Source organism: Triticum urartu, chromosome 3A (assembly GCF_056163025.1).
Source record: "Triticum urartu cultivar PI428250 chromosome 3A, HENAU_Tu73, whole genome shotgun sequence".
Classification (NCBI taxonomy): Eukaryota; Viridiplantae; Streptophyta; class Magnoliopsida; order Poales; family Poaceae; genus Triticum; species Triticum urartu.
The window spans coordinates 178738983-178764247 of NC_141875.1; positions in this window are offsets into that span (position 1 = coordinate 178738983).

Genomic DNA, 25265 nt, shown 5'->3' on the forward strand with positions numbered 1-25265 from the left:
AAACCGCCTCGCGAAACACGCTGAGATAGGTTGTGAAAAACGATTCGAATAAAGACCTGGCTGTGGTGTGATGTCACGCTATGGGGTACATCAGCAGATTAGATTTGTGGAAATATTATTCTCTCTACGGTGGTATGTGGAACTTATTTTGCAGGGTCGGACACTATCCTTGTATTCAAACTCTTCCATGGTGTATTCGGAGGAGGAACCCGCCTTGAAATGCCGAAGACAACACTGTGCGTCGGACTCATCGTCATTGAAACCTGGTTCAGGGGCTACTGAGGGAGTCCCGGATTAGGGGGTCTCCGGACAGCCGGACTATATCCTTTGGTCGGACTGTTGGACTATGAAGATACAAGATTTAAGACTTCGTCCCGTGTCCGGATGGGACTCTACTTGGCGTGGAAGGCAAGCTAGGAAATACGGATATGCATATCTCCTCCTTTGTAACCGACCTTGTGTAACCCTAGCCTCCTCCGGTGTCTATATAAACCGGAGGGTTTAGTCCGTAGGACAACAGACAATCATACCATAGGATAGCTTCTAGGGTTTAGCCTCTCTGATCTCATGGTAGATCTACTCTTGTACTACTCATATTATCAAGAATAATCAAGCAGGACGTAGGGTTTTACCTCCATCAAGAGGGCTCGAACCTGGGTAAAACATCATGTCCCCTGCCTCATGTTACCATCCGCCTTAGACGGACAGTTCGGGACCCCCTACCCGAGATCCGCCGGTTTTGACACCGAAAGTATTGCAATCCGGTTTTTATTGGCCCACTCTCTTCAAGGATGCTCGTAAGTTTGTTTTGTCTTGTGATGAATGTCAAAGAATTGGTAATATTAGTAGATGTCAAGAAATGCCTATGAATTGAACCATTTGGGGCTTTGATTATATGGGACCGTTTCCTTCCTCTAATGGGTACACACATATTTTAGTTGCCGTTGATTACGTTACTAAGTGGGTAGAAGCTATTCCAACTAGTAGTGCTGATCATAACACCTATATTAAGATGCTTAAAGAAGTTATTTTTCTGAGGTTTGGAGTCCCTAGATATTTAATGAATGATGGTGGTTCACATTTTATTCATGGTGCCTTTTGTAAAATGCTTGCTAAGTATGATGTTAATCATAGAATTGCATCTCCTTATCACCCACAGTCTAGTGGTCAAGTAGAACTAAGCAATAGAGAGCTTAAATTAATTTTGCAAAAGACTATTAATAGATCTAGAAAGAATTGGTCCAAGAAACATGATGATGCATTATGGGCCTATAGAACTGCATACAAAAATCCTATGGGTATGTCTCCGTATAAAATGGTTTATGGAAAGGCATGTCACTTACCTCTTGAACTAGAACATAAGGCATATTGGGCCATTAAAGAGCTCAATTATGATTTCAAACTTGCCGGTGAGAAGAGGCTTTTTGACATTAGCTCACTTGATGAATGGAGAACCCGGGCTTATGAGAATGCCAAACTATTTAAAGAAAAAGTTAAAAGATGGCATGACAAAAGGATACAAAAACGTGAGTTTAATGTAGGTGATTATGTATTGTCATACAACTCTCGTTTAAGATTTTTTGCAGGAAAACTCCTCTCTAAATGGGAAGGTCCTTACGTCATCGTGGAGGTCTATCGTTCCGGTGCCATAAAAATCAACAACTTCGAAGGCACAAATCCGAGGGTGGTGAACGGTCAAAATATCAAACATTATATCTCAGGTAATCCCATAAATGTTGAAACTAATGTTATTGAAACCGTAACCCGGGAGGAATACATAAGGGACACTTACCGGAACGTTTCAGACTTCGAAAAGGAATAGGTACGTGGTACGGTAAGTAAACCGACTCCAAAACAGTTATAATGGCAATTTTTCTCCGTTTTGGAATATTTAAGAAAATAGGAAAATAAGAAGTAGTCCGGAAAGGACACGAGGCTTCCACGAGGGTGGAGGGCACGGCCTACCCCCTGCCCCCCCCCCCCCCCCCCCCCGCCTCGTGGGCACCTCGTGTGCTCTCCGGACTCTGTTTTCTTACACGATACTTCTTTTGGTCGGTAAAAATTCACTATATAATATCTCGAAGGTTTTGACCACCGTATCACGCAAATATCCTCTGTCTTTGTTTCGAGTTGTTTCTGCTGCAGATTAGAGCAATATGTCATCCCAAGATTCGGAGGGAGAAAGCTATGTGGTTGATTACCTTGCAGATCATAAGGTCTACGGGGACTTGGAGCATTGTGGTTGGACCACGGAAGAAGAAGAAGACTATGAGCCTAAGGGAAAGGAGGAGACGAGCTCAGATGAAGATGAATTCCCATTACCTCAACCTAGGGACATGCATGTGGGGTTCAAAAAGTCAAGCCTCCCCAATAGAGCAAAGAAACCTAAGATCGAGTTTATCCATTTTCATCTCTTACAGGAGAACAAACAAGAACTATGCAAAAAGGTATTAAGCCTTGAGCGGGAGATCGAGGACCTAAGGGAGGAAAATTCTATCCTCAAGCACAAATTAAGGAAGAAGCACACACCATCAACAACTCCATCATCGCCATCCCCGAAGAAAGAGATATAAACACATGGGCATGGGCACCCCCCTTGGCAACTGCCAAGCTTGGGGAAGAGCCCCAGTATCGTATCACCATCACACTTTTATCTTTACCATTTTTCTTAGCTCGATCCTTTTGGTAATATCTTGATCTAGTAGAATAAAGTTTTAGTATGATCTAGTTTTGAGTTTTTGCTTTATGATCCTTCTATGAAATCGAGTCCATGAGCTATATATAATAAAGATTACTGTTGAGTTAAGGGCTTTATTATCTTGCTATGATCTTAAGGGAATAAAATAAAAGAGAAAGAATAAAAAGAATTAAAGAGATCATATGGGTCTTATGGAGAGTAACAACTTCACATAAAGAGTATGATGAATAAAAGTTGTTGAGAGTTGACAAACATACTTTTGGTCATCATTGCAATTAATAGGAAGTAATAAAGAAAGAGGTTTTCACATATAAATATACTATCTTGGACATCTTTTATGATTGTGAACACTCATTAAAATATGACATGCTAAAGAGTTGACGTTGGACAAGGAAGACAACGTAATGGGTTATGCGTTCTTACATCTGAAATAAATTATATTGTCATGGATCGTCCAACATGTTGAGCTTGCCTTTCCCTCTAATGCTAGCCAAATTCTTTGCACCAAGTAGAGATACTACTTGTGCTTCCAAATATCCTGAAACCTAGTTTTGCCATAAGAGTCCACCATATCTACCTATGGATTGAGTAAGATCCTACAAGTAAGTTGTCATCGTTGCAAGCAATAAAAATTGCTCTCTAAATATGTATGATTTATTAGTGCGGAGAAAATAAGCTTTATACGATCTTGTGATGTGGAAGAAATAAAAGCGACGGACTGCATAATAAAGGTCCATATCACAAGTGGCAATATAAAGTGACGTTCTTTTGCACTAAGATTTTGTGCATCCAACCATAAAAGCACATGAAAACCTCTGCTTCCCTCTGCGAAGGGCCTATCTTTCATTCTTGTCTTATACTTCATGCAAGAGTCACAGTGATCTTCACCTTTCCTTTTTACATTTTATCCTTTGGCAAGCACAATGTGTTGGAAAGATCCTGATATATATATATATATATCTAATTGGATGTATGTTTTCATGAGCTATTATTGTTGCCATTACCCTTGAGGTAAAAGGTTGGGAGGCAAAACTATAAGCCCCTATCTTTCTTTGTGTCGGGCTAAAACTTCATAACCATAAATATTGCGTGAGTGTTAGCAATTGTGAAAGACTAAATGATATTTGAGTATGTGGACTTGCTGAAAAGCTCTTATATTGAGTCTTTCCGATGTTATGATAAATTGCAATTGCTTCAATGACTGAGATTATAGTTTGTTAGTTTTCAATGAAGTTTATGATTCATACTTGAAATTGTGATTGAATTATTACTTTAGCATAAGAGATCATATGACAATATATGTATATGTTGTTGTTCTAAGAATGATCATGATGCCCTCATGTCCCTATTTTATTTTTATCGACACCTCTATCTCTAAACATGTGGACATATTTTTCGATTTCGGCTTTCGCTTGAGGACAAGCGAGGTCTAAGCTTGGGGGAGTTGATACGTCCATTTTGCATCATGCTTTTATATCGATATTTATTGCATTATGGGTTGTTATTACACAATATGTCACAATACTTATGCCTATTCTCTCTTATTTTACAAGGTTTACATGAAGAGGGAGAATGCCGGCAGCTGGAATTCTGGGCTGGAAGAGGAGCAAATATTAGAGACCTATTCTGCACAACTCCAAAAGTACTGAAACTTCACGGGAGCATGTTTCGGAATATATAAAAAATATTGGGTGAAAGAAGTACCAGAGGGGGGCCACCCACCGTCCACGAGGGTGGGGGCGCCCTACCCCCCTGGGCGCGCCCCCTGCCTCGTGGGTCCCCTGGCAGCCCTCTGATGCCCATCTTTGGCTATATGGAGTCTTTCGTCGAGGAAAAAAATCATAAGCAAGCTCACGGGACGAAACTTCACCGCCACAAGGCGGAACCTTGGCGGAACCAATCTAGGGCTCCGGCAGAGCTATTCTGCCGGGGAAACTTCCCTCCGGGAGAGGGAAATCATCACCATCGTCATCACCATCGATCCTCTCATCGGTAGGGGGTCAATCTCCATCAACATATTCACCAGCACCATCTCATCTCAAACCCTAGTTCATCTCTTGTATCCAATCTTTGTCTCAAAACCTCAGATTGGTACCTGTGAATTGTTAGTAGTGTTGATTACTCTTTGTAGTTGATGCTAATTGGTTTATTCGGTGGAAGATCATATGTTCAGATCCTTTATGCATATTAATACCCCTCTGGTTATGAACATGAATATGATATGTGAGTAGTTACGTTTGTTCCTGAGGACATGGGAGAAGTCTTGCTATAAGTAGTCATGTGAATTTGGTATTCGTTCGATATTTTGATGAGATGTATGTTGTCTCTCCTCCAGTGGTGTCATGTGAACGTCGACTACATGACACTTCACAATTGCTTGGGCCTAGAGGAAGGCATTGGGAACTAATAAGTAGATGATGGGTTGCTAGAGTGACAGAAGCTTAAACCCTAGTTTGTGAGTTGCTTCGTAAGGGGCTGATTTGGACCCATATGTTTCATGCTATGGTTATGTTTAGCTTAATACTTCTTTTGTAGTTGCGGATGCTTGCAATAAGGGTTAATCATAAGTGAGATGCTTGTCCAAGGAAGGACAGTACCCAAGCACCGGTCCACCCACATATCAAATTATCAAAGTACCGAACGTGAATAATATGAACGTGATGAAAACTAGCTTGAGGATAATTCCCATGTGTCCTCAGGAGCGCTTTCCTTTATATAAGAGTTTGTCCAGGCTTATCCTTAGCTGCAAAAAGGATTGGGCCATACTTCTACACCTTATTTAATTTTATTACTTGTTATTCATTACAAATTACCTTATCCCAAAACTATCTGTTACCGATAATTTCAGGGCTTGCAGAGAATACCTTGCTGAAAACCGCTTAACATTTCCTTTTGCTCCTCGTTGGGTTCGACACTCTTACTTATCGAAAAGGCTATGATATATCCCCTACACTTATGGGTCATCAATCACATCATTCTCTAATGATGTGATCCCGTTCATCAAATGACAAATCATGTCTATGGCTAGGAAACTTAACCATCTTTGATTAACGAGCTAGTCAAGTAGAGGCATACTAGTGACACTCTGTTTGTCTATGTATTCACACATGTACTAAGTTTCCGGTTAATACAATTCTAGCATGAATAATAAACATTTATCATGATATAGGAAATATAAATAACAACTTTATTATTGCATCTAGGGCATATTTCCTTCAGTCTCCCACTTGCACTAGAGTCAATAATCTAGTTCACATCGTCATGTGATTTCACACCAATAGTTCACATCTTTATGTGATTAGTTCACATCTTCATGTGACTAATACCCAAAGGGTTTACTAAGTCAATAATCTAGTTCACATCGCAATGTGATTAACACCCAAAGAGTGATCATGTTTTGCTTATGAGAGAAGTTTAGTCTACGGGTCTGCAACATTCAGATCTGTATGTATTTTACAAATTTCTATGTCTACAATACTCTGCGTGGAGCTACTTTAGCTAATTTCTCCCACTTTCAATATGTATCTAGATCGAGACTTAGAGTCATCTAGATCGATATCAAAAGCTTGCATCGACGTAACTCTTTACGATGAACTCTTTTATCACCTCCATAACCGAGAAATATTTCCTTAGTCCTCTAAGGATAATTCTGACCGCTGTCCAGTGATCTACTCCTAGATCACTATTATACTCCCTTGCCAAACTCATGCTAAGGTATACAATAGGTCTGGTACAGCATAGCATACTTTATAGAACCTATGATTGAGGCATAGAGAATGACTTTTCATTCTCTTTCTATTTTCTGTCATGGTCGGGTTTTGAGTCTTTACTCAACTTCACACCTTGCAACACAGGCAAGAACTCCTTCTTTGACTGGTCCATTTTGAACTCCTTCAAAATCTTGTCAAGGTATGTACTCATTGAAAAAACTTATCAAGCATCTTGCTCAATATGTAAGCAGCTTTACCAAGGTCTTTCTTTGAAAACTCCTTTCAAACACTCCTTTATGCTTTCCAGAAAATTCCACATCATTTTCGATCAACAATATGTCATTCACATATACTTATCAGATAGGCTGTAGTGCTCCCACTCACTTTCTTGTAAATACAGGCTTCACCACAAGTCTGTATAAAACTATATGCTTTGATCAACTCATCAAAGCGTATATTCCAAATCTGAGGTGCTTGCACCAGTCCATAGATGGATCGCTGGAGCTTGCACACTTCGTTAGCATCTTTAGGATTGACAAAACCTTCTGGTTGCATCATATACAACCCTTCTTTAAAAAATCCATTAAGGAATGTAGTTTTGATATCCATTTGCCAAATTTCATAAAATGCGGCAGCTGCTAACATGATTCGGACAGACTTTTAAGCATCGATACGAGTGAGAAAATCTCATCATAGTCAACACCTTGAACTTGTCGAAAACCTTTTGCGACAATTTGAGCTTTGTAGATAGTAACACTACTATCAGCGTTCGCCTTCCTCTTGAATATCCATTTATTCTGAATGGCTCACCAATCAACGGGCAAGTCAATCAAAGTCCATACTTTGTTCTCATACATGGATCCCATCTCAGATTTCATGGCCTTAAGCCATTTCGTGGAATCTGGGCTCATCATCGCTTCCTCATAGTTAGTAGGTTCGTCATGGTCTAGTAACATGACTTCCAGAACAGGATTACCGTACCACTCTAGTGCGGAATGTACTCTGGTTGACCTATGAGGTTTGGTAGTAACTTGATATGAAGTTTTATGATCATCATCATTAACTTCCTCACTATTTTGTGTAGGTATCACTGGAACTGATTTTTGTGATGAACTACTTTCCAATTCGGGATAAGGTACAATTACCTCATCAAGTTCTACTTTCCTCCCACTCACTTCTTTCGAGAGAAACTCCTTCTCTAGAAAGGATCCACTCTTAGCAACAAAGATCTTGCCTTCGGATCTATGATAGAAGGTGTACCCAACAGTTTCTTTTGGGTATCCTATGAAGACGCACTTCTCCGATTTGGGTTTGAGCTTATCAGGCTGAAACTTTTTCACATAAGCATCGCAACCCCAAACTTTAAGAAACGACAGCTTAGGTTTCTTGCTAAACCACAGTTCATACAGTGCCCTATTTAACATGAATGCAGCTGTCTCTAATGCATAAACGATAGTGGTAAATAGGTAAGAGACATCATAGATCGCACCATATCTAATAAAGTACGGTTATGACGTTCGGACACATGATTACGCTGTGGTGTTCCAGGTGGCGTGAGTTGCGAAACTATTCGACATTGTTTCAACTGAAGGCCAAACTCGTAACTCAAATATTTCGTCTCCGTGATCAGATCATAGAAACTTTATTTTCTTGTTACGATGATTCTCCACTTCACTATAAAATTCTTTGAACTTTTTAAACGTTTCAGACTTGTGTTTCATTAAGTAGATATACTCATATCTTCTCAAATCATCCGTGAAGATCAGAAAATAACGATACCCGCCGCAAGCCTCACTACTCATTGGATCGCATACATTAGTATGTACTATTTCTAATAAGTTTGTTTCTCGCTCCATTGTACCGGTGAACGGAGTCTTAGTCATCTTGCCCATGAGGCATGGTTCGCAAGCATCAAGTGATTCATAATCAAGTGATTCCAAAAGTCCATCGGCATGGAGTTTCTTCATGTGCTTTACACCAATATGACCTAAACTCTAGTGCCACAAATATGTTGCACTATCATTATTAACTTTGCATCTTTTGGCTTCAATATTATGAATATGTGTATCATTACGATCGAGATTCAATAAACCATTCACCTTGGGTGTATGACCACAGTAGGTTTTATTCATGTAAATAGAATAACAACTATTCTTTGACTTAAATGAATAATCGTATTGCAATAAACATGATCCAGTCATATTATGCTCAACGCAAACACCAAATAACATTTATTTTAGGTTCAACACTAATCCTGAAGGTAAAGGGAGCGTGCGATGTTGATCTTATCAACCTTGGAATCACTTCCAACACATCGTCACCTTGCTCTCAACTATTCTTTGTTCATTTTGTAACTCCTGTTTCAAGTTACTAATCATAGCAACTGAACCAGTATCAAATACCTAGGGGTTACTATGAACACTAGTGAAGTACACATCAATAACATGTATATCATATGTACTTTTGTTCACTTTGCCATCCTTCTTATCCGCCAAGTATTTGGGGTAGTTCCGCTTCCAGTGACCATTCCCTTTGCAGTAGAAGCACTCAGTTTCAGGCTTAGGTCTAGCTTTAGGCTTCTTCACGGGAGTGGCAACTTGCTTGCCATTCTTCTTGAAGTTCCCTTTCTTTCCCTTGCCCTTTTACTTGAAACTAGTGGTCTTGTCAACCATCAATACTTGATGCTTTTTCTTGATTTCTACCTTCGCCAATTTCAGCATTGCGAAGAGTTTGGGAATCGTTTCCGTTATCCCTTGCATATTATAGTTCATCACGAAGTTCCAGTAACTTGGTGATAGTTGAAGGAAATATGCCCTAGAGGCAATAATAAAGTTGTTATTTATATTTCCTTATATCATGATAAATGTTTATTATTCATGCTAGAATTGTATTAGCGGAAACTTAGTACATGTGTGAATACATAGACAAACAAAGTGTCACTAGTATGCCTCTACTTGACTAGCTCGTTGAAGCAAAGATGGTTAAGTTTCCTAACCATAGACATGAGTTGTCATTTTATTAACGGGATCACATCATTAGAGAATGATGTGATTGACTTGACCCATTCTGTTAGCTTAGATTTGATTGTTTAGTATGTTGCTATTGCTTTCTTCATGACTTATACATGTTCCTATGACTATGAGATTATGCAACTCCCGAATACCGGAGGAACACTTTGTGTGCTACCAAACGTCACAACGTAATTGGGTGATTATAAAGGTGCTCTACAGTGTCTTTGATGGTACTTGTTGAGTTGGCATATATCAAGATTAGGATTTGTCACTCCGATTGTCGGAGAGGTATCTCTGGGCCCTCTCGGTAATGCACATCACTATAAGCCTTGCAAGAAATGCAACTAATGAGTTAGTTGCGAGATGATGTATTACGGAACGAGTAAAGAGACTTGCCGGTAACGAGATTGAACTAGGTATTGAGATACTGACGATCGAATCTCGGGCAAGTAACATACCGATGACAAAGGGAACAACGTATGTTGTTATTCGGTTTGACCGATAAAGATCTTCGTAGAATATGTAGGAACCAATATGAGCATCCAGGTTCCGCTATTGGTTATTGACCGGAGATGAGTCTCGGTCATGTCTACATAGTTCTCGAACCCGTAGGGTCCGCACGCTTAACGTTCAGTGACGATCGGTATTATGAGTTTTTGTGTTTTGATGTACTGAAGGTAGTTTGGAGTCCCGGATGTGATCACGGAAATGACGAGGAGTCTCGAAATGGTCGAGACATAAAGATTGATATATTGGACGGCTACATTCGGACACCGGATGGTTTTCGGGTGATCTCGGAGAAAAGCAGAGTGCCGGAGGGGTTACCGGAACCCCCCGGGGACTAATGGGCCTTAATGGGCCCTAGTGGAGAGAGAGAGGGGCCGGCCAGGGCAGGCCGCGCGCCCCCTCACCTTGAGTCCAAATAGGACAAGGAAGGGGGTGGCGCCGCCCATGCCTTTCCCCTCTCCCACTCCTTCCTTCCCCCTCCTAGTGGGACTAGGAAAGGGGAGTCCTACTCCCACTAGGAGGAGGACTCCTCTGTTGGGGAGCATAGCAGAAATTCAAAATTTTCTACGCATCACCAAGATCAATCTATGGAGTAATCTAGCAACGAGGGGAAGGAGAGTGCATCTACATACCCTTGTAGATCTCTAAGCGGAAGCGTTCAAGTGAACGAGGTTGATGGAGTCGTACTCGTCGTGATCCAAATCACCGATGATCCTAGTGCCGAACGGACGGCACCTCCGCGTTCAACACACGTACAGCCCGGTGACGTCTCATATGCCTTGATCCAGCAAGGGGAGAAGGAGAGGTTGGGGAAGACTCCATCCAGCAGCAGCACGACGGCGTGGTGGTGGTGGAGGAGCGCGGGACTCCAGCAGGGCTTCGCCAAGCACTACGAGAGACGAGGAGGAAGAGGGGTAGGGCTGCGCCACCAGGGGAAGGACTTCATGTGTTGGGCTGCCCCTTTGCCTCCACTATATATAGGGGGAGAGGGAGGGCTGCGCCCCCACCTAGGTTTTCCTCCCTAGGGGTGGCGGCAGCCCTAGATCACATCTAGGGTGGCGGCCACAAGGGGGAGGGGGGAGGCGCACCTGAGGTGGGCCGTAGGGCCCATCTGCCCTAGGGTTTGCCCCCCTCCCCTCTTGGAGGCGCCTTGGGCCTTGGTGGGAGGCGCCCCAGCCCACCTAGGGGCTGGTCCCTTCCCACTATTGGCCCATGTAGGCCTCCGGGGCTGGTGGCCCCACCTGGTGGACCCCCGGACCCCTCCGGTGGTCCCGGTACACTACCGGTGATGCCCGAAACACTTTCGGTGGCCAAAACCATACTTCCTATATATTAATCTTTACCTCCGGACCATTCCGGAACTCCTCGTGACGTCTGGGATCTCATCCGGGACTCCGAACAACATTCGGTAACCGCGTACATACTTTCCCTATAACCCTAGCGTCATCGAACCTTAAGTGTGTAGACCCTACGGGTTCGGGAGTCATGCAGACATGGCCGAGACAACTCTCCGGTCAATAACCAACAGCGGGATCTGGATACCCATGTTGGCTCCCACATGCTCCACGTTGATCTCATCGGATGAACCACGATGTCAAGGATTCAATCAATCCCGTATACAATTCCCTTTGTCTAGCAGTACGATACTTGCCCGAGATTCGATCGTCGGTATCCCGATACCTTGTTCAATCTTGTTACCGGCAAGTCTCTTTACTCGTTCCGTAACACATCATCCCGTGATCAACTCCTTGATCACATTGTGCACATTATGATGATGTCCTACCGAGTGGGCCCAGAGATACCTCTCCGTTTACACGGAGTGACAAATCCCAGTCTCGATTCGTGCCAACCCAACAGACACTTTCGGAGATACCTGTAGTGTACCTTTATAGCCACCCAGTTACGTTGTGACGTTTGGCACACCCAAAGCACTCCTACGGTATCCGGTAGTTGCACAATCTCATGGTCTAAGGAAATGATACTTGACATTAGAAAAGCTTTAGCAAACGAACTACACGATCTTGTGCTAGGCTTAGGATTGGGTCTTGTCCATCACATCATTCTCCTAATGATGTGATCCCGTTATCAACGACATCCAATGTCCATGGTCAGGAAACTGTAACCATCTATTGATCAACGAGCCAGTCAACTAGAGGCTTACTAGGGACATGGTGTTGTCTATGTATCCACACATGTATCTGAGTTTCCTATCAATACAATTCTAGCATGGGTAATAAACGACTATCATGAACAATGAAATATAATAATAACTACTTTAATATTTCCTCTAGGGCATATTTCCAACAGTCTCCCACTTGCACTAGAGTCAATAATCTAGTTCACATCGCCATGTGATTAACACTCACAGGTCACATCGCCATGTGACCAACATCCAAAGAGTTTACTAGACTTAATAATCTAGTTCACATCACTATGTGATTAACACTCAATGAGTTCTGGGTTTGATCATGTTATGCTTGTGAGAGAGGTTGTAGTCAACGGGTCTTGCCATATTCAGATCCCTATGTATTTCGCAAAACTTTATGTCATAGATGCTGCTACCACGTTCCACTTGGAGCTATTCCAAATTGTTGCTCCACTATACGTATCCGGTATCTCTACTTAGAGCTATCCGGATAGGTGTTAAGCTTGCATCGACGTAACTCTTTATGTCGAACTCTTTATCACCTCCATAACCGAGAAACATTTCCTTATTCCTCTAAGGATAATTTTGACTGCTATCTGGTGTTCCATTCCTAGATCACCTTTGTACCCTCTTGCCAGACATGTGGCAAGGCACACATCAGGTGCGGTACTCAGCATGGCATACCATATAGAGCCTATGACAAAAGCATAGGGGATGGCCTTCGTCCTTCCTCTTTCTTCTGCCGTGGTCAATCTTCGAGTCTTACTCAACTTCACACCTTACAACTCAGGTAAGAACCCCTTCTTTGACTGATCTATTTTGAACTCCTTCAAAAACGTGTTAAGGTGTGCGTTCTTTGAAAGTATCATTAGGCGTTTTGATCTATCTCTATAGATCTGGATGCCCAATTTGTAAGCAGCTTTATCCAGGTCTTCCTTTGAAAAACACTCTTCAAACAGCCGTTTATGCTTTCCAGAAATTCTACATTATTTCGAATCAGCAATATGTCATCCACATATACTTATCAGAAATGTTGTAGTGCTCCCACTCACTTTCTTGTAAATACAAGTTTCTTGCAAACATTGTATAAACCTAAAAGCTTTGATCACTCCATCAAAACATATATTCCGATTCTGAGATGCTTGCTCTAGTCCATAGAAGGATTGCTGGAGCCAGCATACCTTTTAGCATCCTTAGGATCGTCAAAACCTTTTATTGTATCACATACAACTTTTCTTACGAAAACTGGTAAGAAAACTTGTTTTGACATCCATCTGTAAGATTTCATAATCGAAAAATATAGCTAATTCTAACATGATTCCGGCGGATTTAAGCATCGCTATGGGTGAGAAATTCTCATCGTAGTCAACTCCTTGAACTTGTGAAAAGACTCTTTCCCACAAGTCGAGCTTCATAGACGGTAACATTACCGCCCATGTCCGTCTTCTTATTAAAAGATCCATTTATCTCAATGGCTTGCCGATCATCGGGCAAGTCCACCAAAGTCCATACTTTGTTCTGATATATGGATCCTATCTCGGATTTCATGGCTTCTAACCATTTGTCGGAATACAGGCCCACCATCGCTTCTCCATAGCTCGTAGGTTCATTGTTGTCTAACAACATGATATCTAAGACAGGATTACCGTACCACTCAGGAGTAGTACATATCCTTGTCGACCTACGAGGTTCGATAGCAACTTGATCCGAAGCTTCATGATCACCATCCTTAACTTCTTCTTCAACAGATGTAGGCGCCACAGAAAACATCTTTCTGTGTTGCATCACTCTCTGGTTGAAGTAAAGGTTCGACGACCTCATCAAGTTCTATCTTCCTCCCACTCAATTCTTTCAAGAGAAACTCCTTCTCGAGAAAGGACCTGTTCTTAGCGACAAACAATTTGCCCTCGAATCTGAGATAGAAGGTATACCCAACTGTAACCTTTGGGTATCCTATGAAGATGTGTTTGTCCGCTTTGGGTTCGAGCTTCTCCGGCTGAAGCCTTAAGCATCGCAGCCCCAAACATTAAGAAACGACAACTTTGGTTTCTTGCCAAACCAATGTTCATACGACATCGTCTCAACGGACTTATATGGTGTCCTATCTAAAGTGAATGCAGTTGTCTCTAACGCATAACCTCAAAATAATAGCGATAGATTGGTAAGAGACATCATAGGTCGCACCATATCTCATAAGGTTCGATTATGACGTCCGGACACACCATTACCTTGTGGTGTTCCAGGTGGCTTCAACTGTGAAACAATTCCACAATGTCTTAAGTGATTGCCAAACTCATAACTCAGAAAATCCCCTTTTGATCAGATCGTAGGAACATGATCTTATTGTTATGATGATTCTTAACTTCACTCTGAAATCGCTTGAACTTTTCAAACATTTCAGACTTGCGCTTCATTAAGTAGATATACCTATATCTACCCAAATCGTCAGTGAAGATGAGAAAATAGCGATATCCACTGCACGCTACAATTCTCATTAGATCACACGCATCAGCATGTATGATTTCCAACAAGTCACTTGCCCGTTTCATTGTACCTGAAAACGGGGTCTTAGTCATCCTGCCCATGAGGCATGGCTCGCATGTGTCAAGCGATTCAAAATTAAGTGACTCCAAACATCCATCGATATGGAGTTTCTTCATGCATCTTACGCCAATATGACCTAAGCGGCAGTGCCACGAGAAAGTGGTACTATCATTATTAACTCTACATCTTTTGGCGTGAAATATGTGTATTACCATGACCGAGATTCAATGAACCATTCACATAGGGTGCATGACCATGAAAGGTATCATTCATGTAAACAGAATAACCATTATTCTCTAACTTAAATGAATAACCGTATTTCAATGAACATGATCTAATCATATTCATGCTCAATGTAGACACCTGATAACATTTATCTAGGTTCAATACTAATCCCGAAGGCAGATGGAGCGCGTGATGGTGATCTCATCAACTTTGGAAACACCTCCAACACACATCGTCACCTCGACCTTAGCCAGTCTCCATTTAGTCCATAGCTTTTGCTTCAAGTCACCAATAATAGCAACTGAACCGGTATCCAATACCCAGGTGCTACCAGGAGTACTAGTGAGGTACACATTAATAACACATATATACTTTGTTGAAGTTGCCAGCCTTCTTATCTACCATGCATTTGGGGTAATTTCGCTACCAGTGACCGTTCCCCTTACAATAGAAGCACTTAGTCTCGGGTTTGGGTTCAACCTTGGGTTCCTTCACTGGAGCGGCAACTGGTTTGCCATCCATGAAGTTTCCCTTCTAGCCATTGCCCTTCTTGAAACCAGTGGTCTTGTTAAACCATCAACACTTGATGCTCCTTCTTGATTTCTACCTTTTGCGGTCTTAAGCACCACGAATAGCTCCGGGATCAATTCCATCCCTTGCATGTCATAGTTCATCACGAAGATCTAGTAGCTTAGTGATAGTGGCTAGAGAACTCTATCAATCACTATCTTATCTGGAAGTTTAACTCCCACTTGATTTAAGTGATTGTAGCACCCAGACATTCTGAGCACATGCTCACTAGCTGAGCTATTCTCCTCCATCTTGTTGGCAAAAGAACTTGTCAGAGGTCTCACACCTCTCGACACGGGCATGAGCCTGAAATCCCAATTTCAGCTCTTGGAACATCTCATATGTTCTATGGCGTTCAAAACATCATTGGAATCCTGATTCTAAGCCGTAAAGTATGGTGCACTAAACTATCAAGTAGTCATCAGGATGTGTCTGTCAGGTGTTCACAACATCCACAGACAACGTTGTAGGGGTTTGCAGATGGAGCGGTGCATCAAAGACGTAAGCCTTCTGTGTAGAAGTGAGGACACTCCTCGGACTACGGACCTAGTCCGCATCATTGCTTACAATATCTTTCAACTTAATCTTTCTCTAGGAACGTATTGAAACAGGGAGCTACAACGTGAGCTATTTATCTACAACATATTTGCAAAGACAATTTAGACTATGTTCATGATAATTGAGTTCATCTAATCAAATTATTTAATGAACTCCCACTCAGATAGACATCCCTCTAGTCATCTAAGTGAAACATGATCCGAATTGACTAGGCCGTGTCCGATCATCACGTGAGACGGACTAGTCATCAACGGTGAACATCTCATGTTGATCGTATCTTCTATACGACTCATGTTCGACCTTTCGGTCTTCCATGTTCCGAGGCCATGTCTGTACATGCTAGGCTCATCAAGTCAACCTAAGTGTATTGCGTGTGTAAATCTGGCTTACACCCGTTGTATTCGAATGTTAGAATCTATCACACCCAATCATCACGTGGTGCTTCGAAATGACGAACCTTCGCAACGGTGCACAGTTAGGGGGAACACTTTCTTGAAATTATTGCGAGGGATCATCTTATTTAAGCTACCGTCGTTCTAAACAAATAAGATGTAAAACATGATAAACATCACATGCAATCAAATAATGACATGATATGGCCAATATCATTTTTCTCCTTTTGATCTCCATCTTCGGGGCTCCATGATCATCGTTGTCACCGGCATGACACCATGATCTCCATCATCGTGTCTTCTTGAAGTTGTCTCGTCATCCATTACTTCTACTACTAAGGCTAATGCTTTAGCAATAAAGTAAAGTAATTACATGATGTTTATGTTGACACGCAGGTCATAAATAAATTAAGACAAGTCCTATGGCTCCTGCCGGTTGTCATACTCATCGACATGCAAGTCGTGATTCCTATTACAAGAACATGATCAATCTCATACATCACATATATCATTCATCACATCCTTTTGGCCATATCACATCACAAGGCAAATGCTGCAAAAACAAGTTAGACGTCCTCTAATTGTTGTTGCAAGTTTTTACGTGGCTGCTATAGGTTTCTAGCAAGAACGTTTCTTACCTACGCGAAAAACCACAACGTGATATGCCAATTTCTATTTACCCTTCATAAGGACCCTTTTCATCAAATCCGATCCAACTAAAGTGGGAGAGACAAACACCCGCTAGCCACCTTATGCAACTAGTGCATGTTAGTCGGTGGAACCAGTCTCACGTAAGAGTACGTGTATGGTCGGTCCGGGCCGCTTCATCCCACGATGCCACCGAATCAAGATAAGACTAGTAACGACAAGCAAATTGACAATATCCACTCCCACAACTGCTTTGTGTTCTGCTCGTGCATAGAAACTACGCATAGACCTAGCTCATGATGCCACTGTTGAGGAACATAGTAGAAATTCAAATTTTTCTACGCATCACCAAGATCAATCTATGGAGTAATCTAGCAACGAGGGGAAGGAGAGTGCATCTACATACCCTTGTAGATCGCTAAGCGGAAGCGTTCAAGTGAACGGGCTTGATGGAGTCGTACTCGTCGTGATCCAAATCACCGATGATCCTAGTGCCGAACGGACGGCACCTCCGCGTTCAACACACGTACAGCCCGGTGACGTCTCCTACGCCTTGATCCAGCAAGGGGAGAAGGAGAGGTTGGGGAAGAATCCATCCAGCAGCAGCACGACGGTGTGGTGGTGGTGGAGGAGCACGGGACTCCAGCAGGGCTTCACCAAGCACTACGAGAGACGAGGAGGAAGAGGGGTAGGGCTGCGCCAACAGGGGAAGGACTTCATGTGTTGGGCTGCCCCTTTGCCTCCACTATATATAGGGGGAGAGGGAGGGCTGCGCCCCACCTAGGTTTTCCTCCCTAGGGGTGGCAGCAGCCCTAGATCCCATCTAGGGTGGCGGCCACAAGGGGGAGAGGGGAGGCGCACGTGAGGTGGGCCTTAGGGCCCATCTGCCCTAGGGTTTGCCCCCCTCCCCTCTTGGAGGCGCCTTGGGCCTTGGTGGGAGGCGCCCCAGTCCACCTAGGGGCTGGTCCCTTCCCACTATTGGCCCATGTAGGCCTCCGGGGCTGGTGGCCCCACCTGGTGGACCCCCGGACCCCTCCGGTGGTCCCGGTACACTACCGGTGATGCCCGAAACACTTCCGGTGGCCAAAACCATACTTCCTATATATTAATCTTTACCTCTGGACCATTCCGGAACTCCTCGTGACGTCCGGGATCTCATCCGGGACTCCGAACAACATTCGGTAACCGCGTACATACTTTCCCTATAACCCTAGCATCGTCGAACCTTAAGTGTGTAGACCCTACGGGTTCGGGAGTCATGCAGACATGGCCGAGACAACTCTCTGGTCAATAACCAACAGCGGGATCTGGATACCCATGTTGGCTCCCACATGCTCCACGATGATCTCATCGGATGAACCATGATGTCAAGGATTCAATCAATCCCGTATACAATTCCCTTTGTCTAGCGGTACGATACTTGCCCGAGATTCGATCGCCGGTATCCCGATACCTTGTTCAATCTCGTTACCGGCAAGTCTCTTTACTCGTTCCGTAACACATCATCCCGTGATCAACTCCTTGATCACATTGTGCACATTATGATGATGTCCTACCGAGTGGGCCCAGAGATACCTCTCCGTTTACACGGAGTGACAAATCCCAGTCTCGATTCGTGCCAACCCAACAGACACTTTCGGAGATACCTGTAGTGTACCTTTATAGCCACCCAGTTACGTTGTGACGTTTGGCACACCCAAAGCACTCCTACGGTATCCGGGAGTTGCACAATCTCATGGTCTAAGGAAATGATACTTGACATTAGAAAAGCTTTAGCAAACGAACTACACGATCTTGTGCTAGGCTTAGGATTGGGTCTTGTCCATCACATCATTCTCCTAATGATGTGATCCCATTATCAACGACATCCAATGTCCATGGTCAGGAAACTGTAACCATCTATTGATCAACGAGCCAGTCAACTAGAGGCTTACTAGGGACATGGTGTTGTCTATGTATCCACACATGTATCTGAGTTTCCTATCAATACAATTCTAGCATGGATAATAAACGATTATCATGAACAATGAAATATAATAATAACTAATTTATTATTGCCTCTAGGGCATATTTCCAACATCCTCCTCTTGGCGCGCCCTCCTAGGGTCGGTCGGCCTCCCCCCTTGCTCCTTTATATACGGGGGCAGGGTGCATCCCATGACACACAAGTTGATCATTGATCTTTTAGCCGTGTGCGGTGCCCCCCTCTACCATAATCCACCTCGGTCATATCGTAGAGGTGCTTAGGCGAAGCCCTGCGTCGGTAGCTTCATCAACACCGTCATCACGCTGTCGTGCTGACGGAACTCTCCCTCGAAGCTCTACTGGATCATGAGGTCATGGGACGTCACTGGGCTGAACGTGTGCAGATCGCGGAGGTGCCGTACGTTCGGTACTAGGATCAGTCGATCGTGAAGACGTACGACTACATCAACTGTGTTGTCATAACTGTAAGTGCATCTAGTGCCACCCCTAGTTGGTTTTGGAGTATTGACGACAAACCTAGTTGAGGGACTAATGTGTTTGTGAGAATTGCAGGATAACACAGGTAGAAGTCCCTCATTGGTTCGGTTTTCCTACCAGAGATGACCCCTAAAAATGTATGAAGACATTGAAGTCAAAGGTGGTATATGAAGATATTCACATTGAAGACTATGACAAGAGAAGACACCGCATGAAGCCTATGGAGCTCGAAGACTTAGATATTTCGTAGTTCTTTTTCTTCTGTGTTGAGTCATAGGAACCACCGTACTATTAAGTGGGGTCCAAGAGAACCAGTCAGAATGACTGAAGTGATGCTTAAACAAAACCTATGTCTTCGAGTGAAGATTTTGAGAGCGAATCTTGTCCAGAGTCAGACAAGTCAGCTTTGCTTGTAGCCCAAGTAAAGTTGCCGTGTGAGTTTGAAATCTGACCGTTGGAACACGTGTCAGTTCCTTAGTGACCCAGGGTCATTTCGGACAAATCAGGTCGGGTTGCCAAGTGGCTATAAATAGCCCACCCCCTACAACCATAAACGGTTGGCTGCTCAGATTCAGAGTACGGCTTTTGTCGTTTGAGAGCAACCCACCTCGAAGCCTTTGAGAGAGAATTCCTTGCGAGGATAAAGCCCTAACCACCCAGAGCCAAAGAGAATTAGCCATCACTTAAGTCTTCTTGTCTGTGTGATCTGAAGACTTATTACACTTGAGGACTGTGCATCCTCCAGCCGGTTAGGCGTCGCGTTCTGAGCATCCAAGAGACATTGTGGATTGCCGGTGAATGAAGTCTGTGAAGGTTTGGGAGTCTACCTTGAAGACTTACCAGAGTGATTGGGCGAGGTCTGTGTGACCTTAGCTCAAGGGGAATACGGTGAGGACTGGGTGTCCTGAGCTGCGTGTTCAGGGCTGGATGTCCGGGACTGTGTGTCCTAAGGTTTAAATACCTAGCCGCCCTAACTAGACGTACAGTTGTCACAGCAACTGGAACTGGTCCAACAAATCATTGTCTTCCGTGAGTCACTGGTTTCATCTTCCCTTCCCTTTACTTACTGTTACTCCTTGTGAAGTCATTGTATGTTTGCACTATCTTTTGTCTTCACTGAGTGACTGTGTGTTCTGTGTGGCTTCACAATATCTTCCTACCTGATCCTTACTACATTGTTGCTATTAGTCATTGTGCTTTTACTCTATTGAATACCTGACTATGGCTTGCCTAGTGTAGTCTACCTTCCGCTACAGGGTAATAGGTTCACTTCTATCGTTTGTCTTCATAACTTCCACGTTTTGAAGACTTTCATAAAAATCGCCTATTCACCCCCCTCTAGTTGATATAATGCACTTTCAATTGGTATCAGAGCAAGGTGCTCCCTTGTTCTGTGTGATTCGGTTTAACCACCTGGAGTTTTAGCTATGTCGACTGTAGGGATAATTAAAGTCTCCGCTGCGTGCCCCGTCTTTGATGGAACTGAATATCCCTACTGGAAGAATAAGATGCGCAAGCATCTTGAAGCCATTGACGTCGACCTATGGTATGTCGTCAAGAACGGTGTTCCCAAGGCTGGAGAAGGTGTCGCTGCTGCTGATGTCAAGAAGTTCATTCAACTGGACTCTACTGCCAAGAATATCATCTGTGGTCATCTGACCAAAGGACAGTATGGCTGTGTGAGTGCTTTGGAAACATCTAAGCTGGTCTGGGACTGGCTCTCCAAGGTCAATGAAGGCGTCTCAACCCAGAGAGATCAGAGAATTAGTGTCCTTCGCAACCTCTTCAACCGCTTCAAGCAAAATGACAATGAGAATGTCTAGCTCACATTTGACCGACTCACTAACATCACAAATGAGCTTCAAGCCCTCGGCGCTACTGAGATCACCAAGCATGAAGTCGTCAAGACACTACTGAGATCACTTGACAGTTCGTTTGACACCCTAGCCCTGATGATTCAAGAACGTCCTGATTTCAAGACACTCGAGCCGTCTGACATACTTGAGAGGCTCAACACACATGAGTTTCAGCTTTCTGAGAAAAGAGATATCTACGGTCCAAACTATGGGCGAACCCGTGCCTTGAAGGCAAAAGTTGTCTCCTCATCTGAAGAAGAATCTGACAGCAGTTCTGATGATCCTGAAGACATTGGGAGGGAACTTGCTATGCTTGTCAAGAAGTTCCAAAAATTCACCAAGAAGAAAGGCTTCAAAAAGTCTTCCCGATCAAGCTCAAGGAATGATGAAGCTTCTGCTCACGACTACAAGAAGAAAACATGTCACAAGTGCAAGAAACCTGGCCACTTCATCTCTGAGTGTCCACAGTGGGAAAATGAGAACAAAAAGAAGAAGAAGAGCAAGGAATATGACTCTGACGACAAGAAGAAGAAGAAATACTCAAAGTCTTCTTCCAAGTCTTCCTCGAAGTCTTCATCACACAAGAAGAGCTCATCTGGCAAGGCACGTGCGTTTGTTGGCAAGGAAATGGATTCAGAGGAGGAGTCCGCTTCTAAGGAGGCGGAGGTGGAGTCTGAGGAGGAGTCCGATTCAGGCGTCGCAAGTCTGGCTACAGCATACGTTGCCAAGTCCATCTTCAACACTGAAGACAATGACTTCATCACCGACACCGATGCACATGACAAGGACTACTCTGATTCTACCTACTGCTTCATGGCACGCGGTGCCAAGGTAAACACACGCACTACTCACTATCAAACATCTAGTGACGATGACTCTGTTTGTGGTTCAAAACCCAGCTACAAAACACTTGCTAAAATTGCAACTGAACAACAGAAATCTATCGAACATATTCAAAAACTGTTAGACAGAAGCGATGATCTGTTAGGTGCTGAAATGACTCGATCTGAATCCTTAATTGAAGACATAAAAAATCTTCACGTTAAGTATCAGGAACTTGAAAGTCGTCATGAAACTCTCTCAACAACTCATGAAAAGCTTTCCTATGATTATCTTCAAAGGAAGCAAGATCTTGAGAAATTGAGAGCGGCTCATGAAGATCTTCAAAAGGAAAATGAGTCACTTCGCGCCAAACAGATCAGTTCCGCTCAGGAAGGATTTGAACCACCATGTCTTAAATGCATTGAGCGTGATAATGCTACTTCTGTTGCTGAATGTTCTACTGCTACTACTGTTGCAATATCTTCAACTGTTGATGTGGTAACTAACCCCTCTGCTGAGGACACCACCGCTATTGTTGATGAGAATGCTAGGTTGAAGACATTGCTTGAAACAGGGATGTACAAAAGTCTTAAAGGGCATCAGACACTATGTGATGTCCTCAAAAAGCAGATTCTGAACCGAAACCCGAGGAAAGAGGGTGTTGGGTTCGTAAGGAAAATGAATGCGGATGGCTCCTACTGGAAACCTGAGCAGTACCCCAAAAACACGTGGGTTGCTGCAAAGGAACCTTCAACAGATCCATCCAATCTATCTGGCTTCACTTGTGCTAACACCATTATCATTGATGAATCCCTTGGTGCAAACTATAAACTGTTTAGGAATCAGAATGGTGAAGTGTTTTCCAGGTACATTGGTACTAACTGCAGGAATGGACCGCCTATGAAGAAGATCTGGGTTCCGAAAAGGTGTCTGGAGAATATTCCTGTGAATGTCATCATGACACCTCACGTGAAGAAGACAAACCTCAGACCAAAGGCTTCATACGGTCCAAAGGCTTCATACAGACAGAGGACTCACCTGAGTCGCACTAACGCAAATGTTTTGTAGGGAAACCATACTCAGGCATATGAATATGAGAGCGGTTCATCAAACCGCCATGTTCATAAGACCAAGAACTATTTTGCTTATTCTTATGAGTACTATTGTCCGCCTGCAAGACTGTTTGCTAGGGCTCCAAAGCCAAAGTTCTCAGATGCTGCACTTAGACTTATTGCTTCTAAGACACCCTTGAAGATGTGGGTGGCTAAGAAAGATTAACTCTCTTTTGCAGGGAAGGGTCTCCAGCAGAAAACCAAAATCGTCTGACGCTATTGCTGGGGACCTTAAACATCTTGTAGGGCGCAAGATCAAATGCCCGAATGGTCTTACTATGTACTTCATTCCTGAATCACTTGCTACTCTCCCTATTAGTCCTAATATGGATCTAAGCTTTCATAACCCACTAGTTCGTCAAATGTTCTTGCTTCACAATGCTCTTGGTGAAGCCTATCCCCCTAACTGCACTGTAGGGTACGACACTAGCGTCTTCAGAATGGATTATTGATAGTGGGTGTACAAATCACATGACTGGCAAAAGAAGCCTTCTTATGGACTCAACCTTACGTCCATCCGACAAGAGCCACATCACATTTGCTGACACTGGTAAAAGTAAGGTATTGGGTCTAGGTAGAGTTGCAATATCAGAAGTGACAATGGCACTGAATTCAAGAACACTGGCCTTGTGTAACATCCCAAAATTCTAAATTTTGGAATGTTATAATAAATAGATAGATTTGATTGATTGTCTGAAAGTGAGTGAATTCAAAACTTTTTGAAAGTTAAATGAGAGGGAATAAAAGGACTTTCCCAAACTTTCATATTTGCTTTCTGATCTCCATGAATTCAAATTATTTTCAAATACAAAACCCTTGAGCGAAGATGATATGACTTCTTCCATTTAAATTAAATGAAAGGGTATTTGAAAATAATTGAATTTCATTTGGAAATATTTCAATTCATAAACTTCATGTAGCTCAATGATTTTCATGAGAGAAGATAAAATGACTTCTTCAAATTATATGAAATATGAGTTGGGAGTTTCAAAGAATTAAATTCAAAGTTCTTTTGAAATTATTTTCAATCTGGAATTGTTTGAGTTTTATTCAAATTATTTTTCTCCAAAATAAAAATATATGGAAAATAGGGTAACATGATTCCCAACAATAGAAAAGTGGAGGAAAATTCATTTGAAATCATTTTGGTATTTTTAAAATGATTTTAGTTGGATTTTAATAGACCAGTAGCACTCTTTGTTTTATCTGAATTTGTGTGGATTTTATTTGAAGTTATAAAAATGTTCACCGTGTAGATAATCTTTTTCTGAAAATTTTGATATATAATATGCCTATATAATATTTTAATTATCTCATTTTATTATTTTATTTGTCTCGAACTTTAATAAAACTTCCCGCCAGGCCAGCCGGCCCAACAGGCCGCGGCCCAGCCGAGCCCCGCGCCCGTTCCCGCAGGTCTCCGGCGCCCACACGTCACCGGCGATGTCGTAGCCGCCGCGGACTCCTCCACCGCCTCACCTTGCCCCTCCCGCAAGCCTCCCCGGCCCTCCCCTTTATATAGAACCGCTCCCCGCCATCGCCGCCTCCTCTCGCTCCGCGCCGCGCCGCTCCTCCCGCATCTCGCCGCTGCCTGCGCCGCCTCTCGCCGCCAACGCCGCATGCGCCGCCGCCACTCGCAGCCGCTTCGCCGCCGCCCGCTGCTGCTGCCCGCGCCGCATCGCCCCGCACCTCTCCCTGCCTCGCCGGAGAGCCGCCGTCGCCGATCTGCCGCCGCCGACGACCCGCTGCCGAACCGGTACAAAAAAACCGCCCGGTTCGCCGGTTTTTTTTCTTAGGTTAGATTTCGTTTAAAACCGGTTTTGTTTAGGTTTTATTATATAGAGAACGTCCGCTGTTTAGACCGTATAAGTGAACGTTCGCCTTTTAGTATTTTTCTTTTTCTGTTATTTTCGGCCAGGGACTTATTTGCAATAAATTTCTTCACAGATTAGTCCCTGTACTTCAAACCCTCATAACTTCTTACTCGTTTGTCCAAATCCAAC